This window comes from Oreochromis niloticus, unplaced genomic scaffold (assembly GCF_001858045.2).
Source record: "Oreochromis niloticus isolate F11D_XX unplaced genomic scaffold, O_niloticus_UMD_NMBU tig00008633_pilon, whole genome shotgun sequence".
Lineage (NCBI taxonomy): Eukaryota > Metazoa > Chordata > Actinopteri > Cichliformes > Cichlidae > Oreochromis > Oreochromis niloticus.
In genome coordinates this window covers 7,501-14,850 of record NW_020329325.1, presented here as the reverse complement: position 1 = coordinate 14,850, position 7,350 = coordinate 7,501, and positions in this window count along the sequence as shown.

Here is a 7,350-nt window from a genome sequence, read left to right as displayed (position 1 = left end):
ACATCCCTGGTACACTGGGCAGAAACACTTTGCCACAAACACTCCTCGTGGTATGCAGGACAGTGTTTCTACACGCCCCAGGTACACTGCACATATACTGTCTGCTAGACACAATCCTTGTGCGTATGTAGGACAATGTTTCTACGCCCCACTGCTACACTGGCAGAAACACGTTGCCACACACACTCCCCTCGTGCATATGGTACGACAACGTTTCCACATGCCCCTGGTACACTGGGTAGAAACACTTTGCCACAAACACACCTCGTGCATATGGTACGACAACGTTCCACATGCCCCTGGTACACTGGGTAGAAACACTTTGCCACAAACACACCTCGTGCATATGGTACACAGCGTTTCCACATGCCCCTGGTAGACTGCCCCGATACCAGCCTGAAACGCGCTCCCCTCGTGCTTATGGTACGACAGCGTTCCACATGCCCCTGGTACACGGACCAGAAACACTTGTCACGTCGCTGTACGCGCCCTCCTCGCTAGCTAATTGCTGATCTCCCCCAATTCCAGGGGGCTCCGGGACCACCATCACATCTTCCTTTCTCCCTTGCTGCTGAAAAAGATGCATGCTTCTCCACTGGCCCTGCTGCTACTCTCTCTCTCCATTTGGCCGAGGCGGTGAGTCGGCCTCCTGTCTCCTTTACGGTCGAAAAAGATGTGCTTTTGGAGCACTGGCCCTGCTGCTACTCTGACCACCTCTAGCTAATTGCTGATCTCCCCCACTTCCAGGGGGCCCCGGGACACACCATCACATCTTCCTTTCTCCCTTACGGCTGAAAAAGGTGCATGTTGCTCCACTGCCCTCTGCTGTTGTGTCTCCATTTGGCCGAGGGGGTGAGTCGGCCTCCTGTCTCCCTTACGGTCGGAAAAGATGTGTGCTGCTGCTGCTGCTGCTGCTGCACTGGCCCTGCTGCTACTCTCTCTCCATTTGGCCGAGGGGTGAGTCGGCCTCCTGTCTCCCTTACGGTCGGAAAAGATGTGCTGCTGCTGCTGCTGCTGCTGCACTGGCCCTGCTGCTACTCTCTCTCCATTTGGCCGAGGCAGTGAGTCGGCCTCCTGTCTCCTTTACGGTCGAAAAAGATGTGCTGCGGCTGCACTGGCCCTGCTGCTACTCATATCCAGCATGGACCTTGACCTCCAGCAGGCCCCGGGGACCCACTTGCTCCCCTGCTCTAGTCCACAACTAGCTTCTTTTCTGCAGTTACCCTCCACTGCATATCCAGCATGGACCTTGCCCTCCAGCAGGCCCCGGGACCGACTTTCTCCCCTTCTCTAGTCCCCCAGTAGCTTCTTCTCTTGCGGTTACATAGCACCGCGTATCCACCATGGACCTTGACCTCCAGCAGGCCCCGGGGACCCACAATTAAGCCCCCTCCCACTAACGAAGCGGAACAACAGTGGGAAAATCCTTGTGCCCCTGGTACTCTAGAAAGTTAATTCAAACATGCCCCTGGTACACTGCGCAGAAGTACTTTGCCACACACTCCTCGTGCGTATGGCAGGACAGTGTTTCTACACGCCCCAGGTACACTGCACATATACTCTCTGCTAGACACAATCCTTGTGCGTATGGTAGGACAATGTTCTACCCCCCCCCGGTGCACTGGGCAGAAACACGTTGCCACACACACTCCTCCTGCATATGGTACGACAACTTTCTACATGCCCCTGGTACACTGGGCAGAAACACTTTGCCACACACACTCCTCCTGCATATGGTACGACAACTTTTCCACATGCCCCTGGTACACTGGGCAGAAAAACTTTGCCACACACACTCCTCCTGCATATGGTACGACAACGTTTCCACATGCCCCTGGTACACTGCGCAGAAACACTTTGCCACACACACTCCTCGTGCATATGGTACGACAACTTTTCCACATGCCCCTGGTACACTGCCCCTATATCTCCCTGAAACACGCTCCCCTCGTGCATATGGTACGACAGCTTTTCCACATGCCCCTGGTACACTGCCCCTATATCTCCCTGAAACACGCTCCCCTCGTGCATATGGTACGACAACTTTTCCACATGCCCCTGGTACACTGCCCCGATATCTCCCTGAAACACGCTCCCCTCGTGCCTATGGTACGACAACATTTATCCATGCCCCTGGTACACTGCTCAGCAGCACTTTGCTAAGTACTCCCCGTGCATATGGTATGACAGCTTTTCCACATGCCCCTGGTACACGGACCAGAAACACTTTGCCACGTCCGCTGTACGCACCCTCCTCGCTGGCTAATTGCTGATCTCCCCCACTTCCAGGGGCCCCGGGGACCACCATCACATCTTCCTTTCTCCCTTACGGCTGAACAAGATGCATGCTGCTGCACTGGCCCTGCTGCTACTCTCTCTCCATTTGGCCGAGGCAGTGAGTCGGCCTCCTGTCTCCTTTACGGTCGAAAAAGATGTGCTTTTGGAGCACTGGCCCTGCTGCTACTCTGACCACCTCTAGCTACCTGCTGATCTCCCTGACCTCCAGCGGGCCCCGGGGACCCACATCACACCTTGCTCCCGTCTCCCTTGCGGCTGGAAAAGATCCATTTTTGTGCACTGGCCCTGCTGCTACTCTCTCTCCATTTGGCCGAGGCAGTGAGTCGGCCTCCTGTCTCCTTTACGGTCGAAAAAGATGTGCTGCTGCTGCACTGGCCCTGCTGATATTCTCTCTCCATTTGGCCGAGGCAGGGAGTCGGCCTCCTGTCTCCTTTACGGTCGAAAAAGATGTGCTGCTGCTGCACTGGCCCTGCTGATATTCTCTCTCCATTTGGCCGAGGCAGGGAGTCGGCCTCCTGTCTCCTTTACGGTCGAAAAAGATGTGCTGCTGCTGCAGTGGCCCTGCTGCTACTCATATCCAGCATGGACCTTGACCTCCAGCAGGCCCCGGGGACCCACTTGCTCCCCTGCTCTAGTCCCCAGTAGCTTCTTTTTCTGCAGTTACCCTCCACTGCATATCCAGCATGGACCTTGCACTCCCGCAGGCCCCAGGGGACCCACATGCTCCCTGCTCTAGTCCACCACTAGCTTCTTTTTCTGCAGTTACCCTCCGCTGCGTATCCAGCATGGACCTTGCCCTCCAGCAGGCCCGGGACCGACTTGCTCCGCTGCTCTAGTCCCCCAGTAGCTTTCCTTCTCCTGCAGTTACGCTCCACCACATATCCAGCATGGTCCTTGACCTCCAGCAGGCCCTGGGGACCCACATGCTCCCTTCTCTAGTCCCCCAGTAGCTTCTTCTCTTGTGGTTACATAGCACCGGGTCTCCACCATGGACCTTGACCTCCAGCAGGCCCCGGGACCCACATGCTCCCCTGCTCTAGTCCCGCACTAGCTTCTTCTCTTGCAGTTACCCTCCGCCACATATCCAGTATGGACCTTGCCCTCCAGCAGGCCCCGGGAACCCACATGCTCCCCTTCTCTAGTCCCCCAGTAGCTTCTTCTCTTGTGGTTACATAGCACCGCGTCTCCACCATGGTCCTTGACCTCCAGCAGGCCCTGGGGACCCACATGCTCCCCTTCTCTAGTCCCCAGTAGCTTCTTCTCTTGCGGTTACATAGCACCGCGTCTCCACCATGGACCTTGACCTCCAGCAGGCCCCGGGGACCCACATCACACCTTGCTCCTGTCTCCCTTGCGGCTGGAAAAGATCCATTTTTGTGCACTGGCCCTGCTGCTACTCATATCCAGCATGGACCTTGACCTCCAGCAGGCCCCGGGACCCACATCACACCTTGCTCCTGTCTCCCTTGCGGCTGGAAAGATCCATTTTTGTGCACTGGCCCTGCTGCTACTCATATCCAGCATGGACCTTGACCTCCAGCAGGCCCCGGGGACCCACTTGCTCCCCTGCTCTAGTCCCCCAGTAGCTTCTTTTTCTGCAGTTACCCTCCACTGCATATCCAGCATGGACCTTGCACTCCCGCAGGCCCCAGGGGACCCACATGCTCCCCTGCTCTAGTCCACCACTAGCTTCTTTTTCTGCAGTTACCCTCCGCTGCGTATCCAGCATGGACCTTGCCCTCCAGCAGGCCCCGGGACCGACTTGCTCCGCTGCTCTAGTCCCCCAGTAGCTTTCCTTCTCCTGCAGTTACGCTCCACCACATATCCAGCATGGTCCTTGACCTCCAGCAGGCCCCGGGGACCCACATGCTCCCCTGCTCTAGTCCCCCAGTAGCTTCTTCTCTTGCGGTTACATAGCACCGCGTATCCACCATGGACCTTGACCTCCAGCAGGCCCCGGGGACCCACATGCTCCCTGCTCTAGTACCCCAGTAGCTTTCCTTTCTTGCGGTTACATAGCACCGCGTATCCACCATGGACCTTGACCTCCAGCAGGCCCCGGGGACCCACATGCTCCCCTGCTCTAGTACCCCAGTAGCTTTCCTTTCTTGCGGTTACATAGCACCGCGTATCCACCATGGACCTTGACCTCCAGCAGGCCCCGGGGACCCACAATTAAGCCCCCTCCCACTAACGAAGCGGAACAACAGTGGGAAAATCCTTGTGCCCTGGTACTCTAGAAAGTTAATTCAAACATGCCCCTGGTACACTGCGCAGAAGTACTTTGCCACACACTCCTCGTGCGTATGGCAGGACAGTGTTTCTACACGCCCCAGGTACACTGCACATATACTCTCTGCTAGACACAATCCTTGTGCGTATGGTAGGACAATGTTTCTACCCCCCCCGGTGCACTGGGCAGAAACACGTTGCCACACACACTCCTCCTGCATATGGTACGACAACTTTCTACATGCCCCTGGTACACTGGCAGAAACACTTTGCCACACACACTCCTCCTGCATATGGTACGACAACTTTTCCACATGCCCCTGGTACACTGGGCAGAAAAACTTTGCCACACACACTCCTCCTGCATATGGTACGACAACGTTTCCACATGCCCCTGGTACACTGCGCAGAAACACTTTGCCACACACACTCCTCGTGCATATGGTACGACAACTTTTCCACATGCCCCTGGTACACTGCCCCTATATCTCCCTGAAACACGCTCCCCTCGTGCATATGGTACGACAACTTTTCCACATGCCCCTGGTACACTGCCCCGATATCTCCCTGAAACACGCTCCCCTCGTGCCTATGGTACGACAACATTTATCCATGCCCCTGGTACACTGCTCAGCAGCACTTTGCTAAGTACTCCCCGTGCATATGGTATGACAGCTTTTCCACATGCCCCTGGTACACGGACCAGAAACACTTTGCCACGTCCGCTGTACGCACCCTCCTCGCTGGCTAATTGCTGATCTCCCCCACTTCCAGGGGGCCCCGGGGACCACCATCACATCTTCCTTTCTCCCTTACGGCTGAACAAGATGCATGCTGCTGCACTGGCCCTGCTGCTACTCTCTCTCCATTTGGCCGAGGCAGTGAGTCGGCCTCCTGTCTCCTTTACGGTCGAAAAAGATGTGCTTTTGGAGCACTGGCCCTGCTGCTACTCTGACCACCTCTAGCTACCTGCTGATCTCCCTGACCTCCAGCGGGCCCCGGGGACCCACATCACACCTTGCTCCCGTCTCCCTTGCGGCTGGAAAAGATCCATTTTTGTGCACTGGCCCTGCTGCTACTCTCTCTCCATTTGGCCGAGGCAGTGAGTCGGCCTCCTGTCTCCTTTACGGTCGAAAAAGATGTGCTGCTGCTGCACTGGCCCTGCTGATATTCTCTCTCCATTTGGCCGAGGCAGGGAGTCGGCCTCCTGTCTCCTTTACGGTCGAAAAAGATGTGCTGCTGCTGCACTGGCCCTGCTGATATTCTCTCTCCATTTGGCCGAGGCAGGGAGTCGGCCTCCTGTCTCCTTTACGGTCGAAAAAGATGTGCTGCTGCTGCAGTGGCCCTGCTGCTACTCATATCCAGCATGGACCTTGACCTCCAGCAGGCCCCGGGGACCCACTTGCTCCCCTGCTCTAGTCCCCCAGTAGCTTCTTTTTCTGCAGTTACCCTCCACTGCATATCCAGCATGGACCTTGCACTCCCGCAGGCCCCAGGGGACCCACATGCTCCCCTGCTCTAGTCCACCACTAGCTTCTTTTTCTGCAGTTACCCTCCGCTGCGTATCCAGCATGGACCTTGCCCTCCAGCAGGCCCCGGGGACCGACTTGCTCCGCTGCTCTAGTCCCCAGTAGCTTTCCTTCTCCTGCAGTTACGCTCCACCACATATCCAGCATGGTCCTTGACCTCCAGCAGGCCCTGGGGACCCACATGCTCCCCTTCTCTAGTCCCCCAGTAGCTTCTTCTCTTGTGGTTACATAGCACCGGGTCTCCACCATGGACCTTGACCTCCAGCAGGCCCCGGGGACCCACATCCTCCCCTGCTCTAGTCCCGCACTAGCTTCTTCTCTTGCAGTTACCCTCCGCCACATATCCAGTATGGACCTTGCCCTCCAGCAGGCCCCGGGAACCCACATGCTCCCCTTCTCTAGTCCCCCAGTAGCTTCTTCTCTTGTGGTTACATAGCACCGCGTCTCCACCATGGTCCTTGACCTCCAGCAGGCCCTGGGGACCCACATGCTCCCCTTCTCTAGTCCCCCAGTAGCTTCTTCTCTTGCGGTTACATAGCACCGCGTCTCCACCATGGACCTTGACCTCCAGCAGGCCCCGGGGACCCACATCACACCTTGCTCCTGTCTCCCTTGCGGCTGGAAAAGATCCATTTTTGTGCACTGGCCCTGCTGCTACTCATATCCAGCATGGACCTTGACCTCCAGCAGGCCCCGGGGACCCACATCACACCTTGCTCCTGTCTCCCTTGCGGCTGGAAAAGATCCATTTTTGTGCACTGGCCCTGCTGCTACTCATATCCAGCATGGACCTTGACCTCCAGCAGGCCCCGGGGACCCACTTGCTCCCCTGCTCTAGTCCCCAGTAGCTTCTTTTTCTGCAGTTACCCTCCACTGCATATCCAGCATGGACCTTGCACTCCCGCAGGCCCCAGGGGACCCACATGCTCCCCTGCTCTAGTCCACCACTAGCTTCTTTTTCTGCAGTTACCCTCCGCTGCGTATCCAGCATGGACCTTGCCCTCCAGCAGGCCCCGGGGACCGACTTGCTCCGCTGCTCTAGTCCCCCAGTAGCTTTCCTTCTCCTGCAGTTACGCTCCACCACATATCCAGCATGGTCCTTGACCTCCAGCAGGCCCCGGGGACCCACATGCTCCCCTGCTCTAGTCCCCCAGTAGCTTCTTCTCTTGCGGTTACATAGCACCGCGTATCCACCATGGACCTTGACCTCCAGCAGGCCCCGGGGACCCACATGCTCCCCTGCTCTAGTACCCCAGTAGCTTTCCTTTCTTGCGGTTACATAGCACCGCGT